This window comes from Hyperoodon ampullatus, assembly GCF_949752795.1.
Source record: "Hyperoodon ampullatus genome assembly, chromosome: 12".
In the NCBI taxonomy this organism is placed as follows: Eukaryota; Metazoa; Chordata; class Mammalia; order Artiodactyla; family Ziphiidae; genus Hyperoodon; species Hyperoodon ampullatus.
The window spans coordinates 74,330,914-74,339,900 of NC_136925.1; the positions used below are offsets into that span (position 1 = coordinate 74,330,914).

The 8,987-nt window shown below is 36.1% G+C and overlaps 1 long non-coding RNA gene across 1 annotated transcript in view; it reads left to right on the forward strand.

Annotated features, from left to right (window-relative positions):
• LOC307061616 overlaps positions 1 to 8,113 on the forward strand; it is a 65,183-nt gene extending 57,070 nt beyond the window's left edge. Inside the window, exons 2-3 of the long non-coding RNA XR_013811191.1 lie at positions 6,500 to 6,558; positions 7,965 to 8,113. This is a non-coding gene — a long non-coding RNA (uncharacterized lncRNA). The remainder of the gene's footprint in view (positions 1 to 6,499; positions 6,559 to 7,964) is intronic.
• The last annotated feature ends 874 nt before the right edge of the window (positions 8,114 to 8,987 follow it).

The following is an 8,987-nucleotide window of genomic DNA, read 5'->3' on the forward strand; positions in this document are numbered from 1 at the left end:
TCCAAATACATTTTATTCAAGTTAATAGCCTTTCTAGAAAAAGCAGTATATATTCTTAAAAGATATATTCTCCAATAATAACAAAAATTAAGTTCTTAGAAACATATTTGATGAAAGATCTTTATGTAGACACTGGAATAACTTTAACTTTATTGAAAAATACTTCTAAAAGATCGAAATAATTGGAGGGACATAAGATATTCATAGATGATCACATTATTATAAAGATGTCAGTTCTCCCAAATATAGATCCAGTACAATCCCAGTCAAAATTCAAGATGTTTTTGGTGGAACTTAGGTTGATTCTCAAACTTATACAGAACAAAGATCCAGAAATAGCCAAAAGAATCCTTAAGAAGAAACAGAAGGATTTAGAGATATTTATATTGTTATAAAGCCAAAATGATTTAGACACTGTAATTTTGGCAATTACCATTGGAATAAGTGATTAGACCAGTAAAACAGTATTTCTGAAACAGGCCCACATTTATATAGAAACCTGTTATGTGACACAGCTGAAATGCAAATCAGTGGAAAGAATAAATAAATGATACTGGGGTAATAACTTATCCTTATGGAAAAAATGAAAATGGCACCTGCCTTGCAGCATACATAGTAATTAATTTCAAATGGATCAAGGACTTAAACACAAAATACACAATTATAAAACGTTTAAAAGAAACATAGAAGAATATCTTCATGTCCTTGGGGTAGGGAAAGAATTTATTAAACAAGACAGAAAAATCATTATACCATAAAGAGACATATATAACTGCATCATACTTAAGAACTTCTCTTTGTCAAGAGACTGAAGATAAACCATAACCCATAACAGACAGATGGGTTTACATTTTGGGGAATATATAAATAACTCCAACAAATTCATAAGAAGAAAATAATTCAATAGAAAAATGGGCAAAGTGTATGAGCAAGTTTTTCACAGGAAGGAAATGTGAATAGCCAACACACAAATGAAGTTATGCTCAACCTCATTAGTAATTAGGTAAATGCAAATTTAAACCACAGTAATACCATTTCTCACCCACCAGAATAGCTATAATGAAAAGTTTATGGTATTAGGTGTTGGCCATAATATGGAGTGAAAAGAACTCTCATATATAGGCATACAGCAGAGATATTGCAGGTTCAGTTTCAGACCATTGCAATAATGTTAATGTCACAATAAATCGAGTCACACAAATTGTTTGGTTTCCCAGTGCATATAAAAGTTATGTTGGGGCTTCCCTGGTGGCGCAGCCGTTGAGAATCTGCCTGCCAATGCAGGGGACACGGGTTCGAGCCCTGGTCTGGGAAGATCCCACATACCACGGAGCAACTGGGCCCGTGCACCACAATTACTGAGCCTGCGCGTCTGGAGCCTGTGCTCCGCAACGAGAGAGGCCACGATAGTGAGAGGCCCTGTGCACCACGATGAAGAGGGGCCCCCACTTGCCGCAACTGGAGAAAGCCCTCGCACAGAAACGAAGACCCAACACAGCCATAAATAAATAAATAAATAAATAAAATTAAAAAAAAAAAAAAGTTATGTTTATACTATATACTGTAGTCTATTGAGTGCTTAATAGCATTATGCCTAAAAAAACTATATACCTTAATTTAAAAATATTTTATTGCTAAAAAATGCTAACCATCATCTGACAACACAGGGTTACCACAAACTTTCAATGTGTAAAAATAAATAAATAAATAAAAATGCAATATGTTCAAGGTGCAATAAAGTAAAGCACAATAAAATGAGGTATGTGTGTACTCTGGGTGGAGTGTAAATTGGTACAATTACTCTTGAAAAAAAATTGGCATTACCCAGTAAAGTTCAACATGTGTATGATGAACAACCCAGCAGTTCCAGTTTAAGTAAATACAGTGTAGAAGTGTGAATACAGGAGTCATGTACAACATTGCTTGTATAGGAAAGAAAAATGGAAACAATCTAAAGATCTAACAGTAGAGCGTATAAATATACCACGAAGTATCCAGTGAAATTCAAAGAAATACTCTCCATCTGCACAAATAATTACACTGCAAAATGACATGGAGGAATCTCACTAACGTAATATTTATTTATTTATTTGGTTGCAACAGGTCTTAGTTGCAGCAGGCAGGCCCCTTAGTTGTGGCATGCAAACTCTTAGTTGCGGCATGCATGTGGGATCTAGTTCCCTGACTAGGGATGGAACCTGAGTGCCCTGCATTTGGAGTGCAGAGTCTTAACCACTGCATCACCAGGGAAGTCCCTCACAAACGTGATATTGAATGGAAGAAAGTAAGTCACCTTGGAGCATGTATAGATCTGTTTTATAGTTCAAAAGCACACAGAATTGATCAGAATGAGATTCCTCCATGTAGGCTCATTTTCATGCCCCACATGTTTGCAGAATGGCTACAGCAACTCTGGCCTCTAAATCCTGTCTTGTTCGTGTCTCATAGAAGCAGGAAAAGTTCTGCTTCCTTAGTAATTTTAATAAAATACCCCAATTAGGTCTCATTGATCCTGATTGGTGTGGCTTGGGTCACGCACCTATCCATGCACCAATCACAGTAATCAGGGAGATGAAATATGATGAATTGTTTAGCCTAATTGATTTCATTCAGAGCACCTGGGCAGATAGTAGGACAAAGGAGAGGGAAACGCTGGTATGGTTGTCAGAAGGAGGGTGGATGGATGTTGAGCTTCCAAAATTATAGAGGATATTATTCCGCCCCCTTTCAGCAGCCAAATTAAGAAGGTTTGTATTTCACTAGCTACTGTTGCTTGCTTATGGTCTATGAAGGAAATGAGGCAGCTCAAAGAAGGGCAAGTGGAAGAGAGAAAGTGGTCTTTACGTCGAAGTGGACCTAGAGTCCCGAGTTACCTGGCATTCTTAAATCAGAATGGATAGATGTGGAGTGGCCCCCCAGGATAGCAGGTGTGGGGCAGGCGCTGGACTCCGGTCTGAATACAGAGACTCCTTTTGGATTTACATGATCAAACTGTGTATCCCCTCAAAAATACTCGCTTTGTTTTTGTCTACTTGACCATCTGTGTTACTTATTTAAGGAATACTTTCTAGATACTTAGGGCATGAACATTGGGAAAGTTGCCCTTTTTTGGTCTTATTGCTATTGAGTACATTATAGTCTACGCTGGACTAAAATTCTGTGATTTCTGGTAGCCCTTTCTGTGAGTTTTCACCTTCACTTGTTTCTTCTATGAAGTTTTATGTGTTTTACTCAAGAAATAAAGATAACAGATTTCATGCTTATGGGCAAGCCTTTGGGGCTCCTGTATTTCAAATAGTTGACATTTTTAGGGAAAGTGTCTATGCCTTGGGTATTTGCACAGTCATTATCATAAGTAGAAGTGTTTTTATCGAACATGACTTTAAATTGTTCCTTGTTTAAACCCTGCCAAACTCAGCCCATTAAACCTGTTTTTACCTAGTCACTCAGTATCATCATCCTCCAAAGCTAACAGGCCTTTAATTTTGTCCTGATATAAAGAGTAAATGTGAACCCTTTTGTGACATTGATCCCATAGTTATTGTCAGAAACACTTGGCTTTTAGTTTCTCTCCTCACTCTGTTGTCTAAAATGAGAGGTAAGCTTATTTTAGACACTGTAGCTAAAAAGACATGGTGACATATTGGACTTGTGTCTCCTTTTTATAAAACCAACCCTGACATTTTATTTATTTTTATTCTCAAACTCACATTAGTTGTGGTTTGCCTATAGAACTTATTTTAAACACCACCTTGCATGTACTCCTGACTATAAGTTTCACATTGTTCTTTGGCCAAAAGCAATAAAATGTGACCTGTTTTATCATGGTTCAGTGAAGTGTAATTAACATTTTCTTTCCAGAAATATAACATTGATGGCTATTTATAACATTTCCCCAACCTTCAGAAGTGTAGTGAAGTGTTTGGGGGTATTTTTATATCAAATTCTATTTGTATTTAATGCTGTGAGTATAATCTATCAGTGCATTTTGCACTTAAGGCCGGATAATCAAATATTCTTAATGTGTTTTTTTCTAAAAATTCTGTTGTGAATTTATAGAACAGCCTCTGAGATCCTCAAGTATTCACCTATAAATAAGCCTCTCTGATTATAAAAGCCTCTTACTGTTCTCATATTCCTATAATGGTACTTCACCTTCTACAGACCAAAAATATAAATTCATTAGTTTACCTCATATTGAGTTTCCTGGCTAGATGATGCTTTTTTTTTTCCTTTTCTAAAAAAGTACATTTATACTTCTCAACATTTCTCATGAGGAAACCATTGTCCTAAAGATTTCCTTAAACATTTTCTATATAGGTTCTTTAAGCATAATTTTTCTGAATATGACCTGTTTTCAGACTGTCTTTTTTTTCATTTGTTTGTGACTGGCCTTTGCTACCACTGGACAAAAAGCATTGCTTTTTACGTATTTCAAATCATCTGATACCACCCTTGCTATTTCCAGCAGGGTTATTTTTAGATATTTCTCTTGAGTTTTAGGTATTCAGCCTTGCACCTGCTGATGGTGGTATTTGGTCTGTTCATTTCCTTTCACTAATACTTTGTGAACATCTTTTTATTTTATTCCTGACTTTTTAGCAAAAATGTTGTCTGTTGGTTTTAGATCTTTTTAAAAATCATAGTAGGTGATCTTTCTATTTCTAGATTACTGAGAGGTTATCAGGTGTAAGTGCTGAGTTTATCACATGCTATTTTGTCATCTTTGGAAATATGAATACGTGTTGATCTGACCTATTGATACAGCGTAAGAGATTTATTTATATACTATTTATAGAATAAGCCCAGTTTATATTGTTGTGTCATTATTTTAATTTACTAGAAATCAAGAGTTCTGAGCACTTTATTTGATGTTCTTCCATCTTGTTTATCTAAGTCAAATAAGCCTCTTACTTTTTTCCTTCTCTGTGTCTTATCAGGTTAGGTTATCTGATAAGCTTCACCAAACAAACTGAAGAGTCTCATTTGTTTTATATCCTGAAAGCTTTTTATACAGTTTGGGAGTTGTCTAATCCTTGAAGTGAACCATATTTCTTAGCCTTTCAGCTTTTATATTTCTGGTTCAGTTTTAATAATTAAATACCACCTTAGAAAACTGTTTCCATTGATGTTCAAATTTATTCACAAGGATCTTTTAATATGGCATTCTCAAGTTTATCATCTCTTCCATATCTGTGATATGTTCTTCTAGTAATTCAAGTTTCGTGTTGGATTTTAAGACTAGATTTGCCTGAAATCTGTCTATGAGACATTTCATTCTATAATGAACCAGTGACTGTTTTTTAAATATCAAAATCAAAAATTCCTGCTTTTATTTTTTTCTGCCTTTCCTATATTACCTTTATTGCTGCTTTTGAACTTAAGTTTAAATATGCAGTTTATTGCTTTGTTCTCTCCAGTTTAAAAAAAAACAAAAACAGTTACTAGTGTCACAAGTAAAACTGCATTTCTTACTCCCCACCCAAAATGAAATTAACTTGCTTTTACCACCTATCCCCACTCATTTCCCCGTTTTTCATAACATGATCCAGGATTTCAGACTTAGATGAGCTTAACTATTATAGTAATGTTTTTATTAGACATTTTCCCCCAAAATTTGGAAGTTTGCACTCTATTTGGACTGGTTTTAGAATAATTAGCATACTTTATTCCCTATTTACTGCTTTTAACACTTACCAGCCATGCTACTACGTGACTACTTTTTCACTCTTTTTATTTGGATTCATCCCTCAGTCAACTGGAAATATTTTCAAGTAACTTTTGTTCATGAAGATACCTATCTGATACATTTCTAGGCACATTTGTTTTTCCTATATAATGTCTGTGGTTCTTTCTTTTCAAAAATAGTGACCAGAAAAAAAGCAACCCCAGATTTCACCACATCTAAGCATCACTCCCATTAACTTCTACCTTCCCACCCCAAGTGCTTTGCAAAGAGGGAAACTGAGAGGAATTATTGGCTACAGCCATAGAGAGGAGCTCAGGGATAGAGTGGCCATGGCCTTAGAAGGCGGTTCACATCCTGTGGAAGACTTGCGTTTCCGAGATAAGGATACGAGGGCTGAGACTGAGTGAAATCATCCATTCTCCTTCTGCTCCTTGGAGTTTCATCTCTCTTCCTGGTAGAGGAAATTCTTCTTGGCTCCTGGCAAGTCATTGAACTTAATTTTTAGCGCTATTGAAAGTTCAAGTCTTTTTTAGATTTTCTGAGTATTTCAAGGGAAAGGGAAAATCAAGATTGGACAGTAACTTTCTAACACCACACCCTGTAAGTTGTTTTTTAAATTAAATTGTTATGATTATTGCTATAGGTCCATTATAGACCAGTAGCATAGGTGACTTTTTCCTAGGAAAATTATGGTCTTTTTGCATCCAGTCTTCCTTTTGCCCCTTAAAATTGGCCCAGATTTCTCATCCATGTTCCACTGAAATCATTCTGGAAAAGTAAAAAGCAATTTATATTTTGTTTCTGCTACAGGTGGAGACGGATGTTAGCAGTTGGTGGGTGAAGACACTGGAAAGGCTTCAACCATAAAAGTGAGCTGTTTTCATTTTTTTACCACTTGAGTATGAAACATGCTAAAAGATTAATAAATTCATAATTTAGGTTTGTTAGGTGTTTTTGTGTAAGTATCCTCTAAGAGCTAAATTTATATTGTTTTTTAACTACTTTGTAAGACAGAATAACAAATATTATAACCAGAGGGTGAAATACAAAAGAAAATTCATATTTCAAAGTACATACATGAGGAATAAAAATGGAGTCAGGAAGAGTAGACCATAGTGTGACCCAAAATGGAATCATTTCTTCTTCCTGTTGGCCCTCTACTGTTAATGAGTCAGTCTCTTGGGTAATATTTTAAATGCTTTTCATTGGTGAGAAAAGTTCTTCCTGTTCTTTTCAAGTTCCTCTTTTTTCTTTAAGATTTAAAATCTCAATGCAATTTTGTGGTGGTAGTACTTGAAAAACCACAATGAACAATAAGAGGGAAAGGAAGGAGGGAGATATACCCCTTTTTTAAGGTCTCCTTTCCTTTCTCCTTTCCTAAGTCCTTTAATTTATCATACTCTGACCACATCATAAGCTATTTGGCAAGACTTGAAATGTTAAACTGACATTATTACTCAATTCCATATCAAATGCTTACTAGAATGGAAGGAATATGTGAAGAAACTCAGTCCTGGTAAGCACAGCATTATCCTTTTACTCATTTATACTTTCAATTCTACACCAGGTCTTTTTTTTTAACCAAACAGTAAAATAAAAATAACATTAAAGCATAAGTGCAACAAGGGGTTAGAGTCTGCCTTTAACTAGCAAAATAATCGTGCTTTATTGGAATTATGAATATTTGATACACTGCATTATTCTTGTTGAGGTACTCAAAGTTATTACAAAGACAAATGGTATTTTAATGGAGTAAAGATGTCTTTGCTTGTGTTGGAGTTCAGAGTTCATCGGTATTTTGTTAACTGGTAAAATAGTGGTTTTCTTACCGCAGATCTTCATTACTGGCAAGAAAGTCCTAGAAGTTCGTTTGTCTAATGTATGACTAGAATGCTGAGTAGCTTAAAAATCAAGAGTCTGAGGTCCAGAGCTGACTTACCCATTACACACAGTGCCTGGGGCCATGATACTTTTAGTGGCCCATGAAAATGTTTTAATTTTAATTCTTTCCCCAAAAATAAATAGAAAAATAGTGAATATAAAATAATGAACCCAGCCTGGATTATATTTTTCTTTATACCAATGCAGTCATAAAATATAATTTTTAATATTCTTTTTTATGGAGGTAGGGACCAAAGTGCCTCAGAGCCCAAGAAAATCATCATGTGCCCCTACCTGGATCACAGTCAGGCACACTCTATATATGTGACAGATTCAGTCATTTGAACGCTTTTTTTTTTCTTTTTTTGAAGTGGAATAATCATTTCTTTTTCAGAAATGATTACCTTCTCTGGAAATGAGTTCATAGACTTGTCTGCTCACCAGAGAGATGAACGGTTCGTCTCCAAAGAAAGAAATGACATCTTGTTAGGTTCGATAGCTGTGGTTATTCGTGATGTTTTCTTAGGATAAAATAAATATTTTCTCCCCTGAGAGACCCACTGATATTCTGTTTGCTTTGTAATATGATACGCAAAATAAGGGAAGGGGAAGCGGGACTAGCTCAGGGTTCTTTGGTCCCATTTTGGACAAGCATTTTTGCCTGAGAAGTGTGTGTTCCATGAGAACAGTGGCGACCCCTGCTCCTTGCTGCTGTGGGCATGTAGACTTTAGCTCTTAGATCTTCCGTGGTTGCTGATCTGTGTTACTGAGTATGTGACATTTTCATTTACCACGACCGATCCGATTTTGTTTGTTTCTGAAGCCATGATCTAGTGTTGGAGAAAATAGCTTTGTCAGTCTTCAACTGCAGTGACCAGATAAGAATGTCTTCTAAAAGTCACTTGTTCATTTAAAGTAAGTGTGTTGAATGTCTGATGAACTTCTTTTTCAAAATTGGTACCCACTCAAACATAAACTCTCTCAGAGCCAGGTCTTTGCATGTTTTGCTTGTTGCTAAATACCCTAGAAAAAGCCAGACATAAGGGAAGCTCAAATGTTTGCTGAAAGAATGAATGAGCTAATTTCCTTCTTTAGAAAAGTCATGTTTCCCCCTCCCAAGAATTAGGGCTCCAGGCCTCTGGTTTGAGGTAACAACGGTGGAGATCGGATACTGGAAGGGCCACATCTCCAGTGCCTGGAGGGGTGGGTCACCCTGCAGTGGTCAGCCTCCATCTCGAGACTCAGTTTACCCTTTCACAAAAATAGCTGGTTAGAAGGAGCTTTTTTACTTTTCTAGAACTTTTTTTTTTCGCTGTGCCGTGTGGCTTATTGGATCTTAGTGCCCCGACCAGGGATCAAACCCATGCCCCCTGAAGTGGAAGCTCGGAGTCCTAACCACTGGACTGCCAGGGAATTC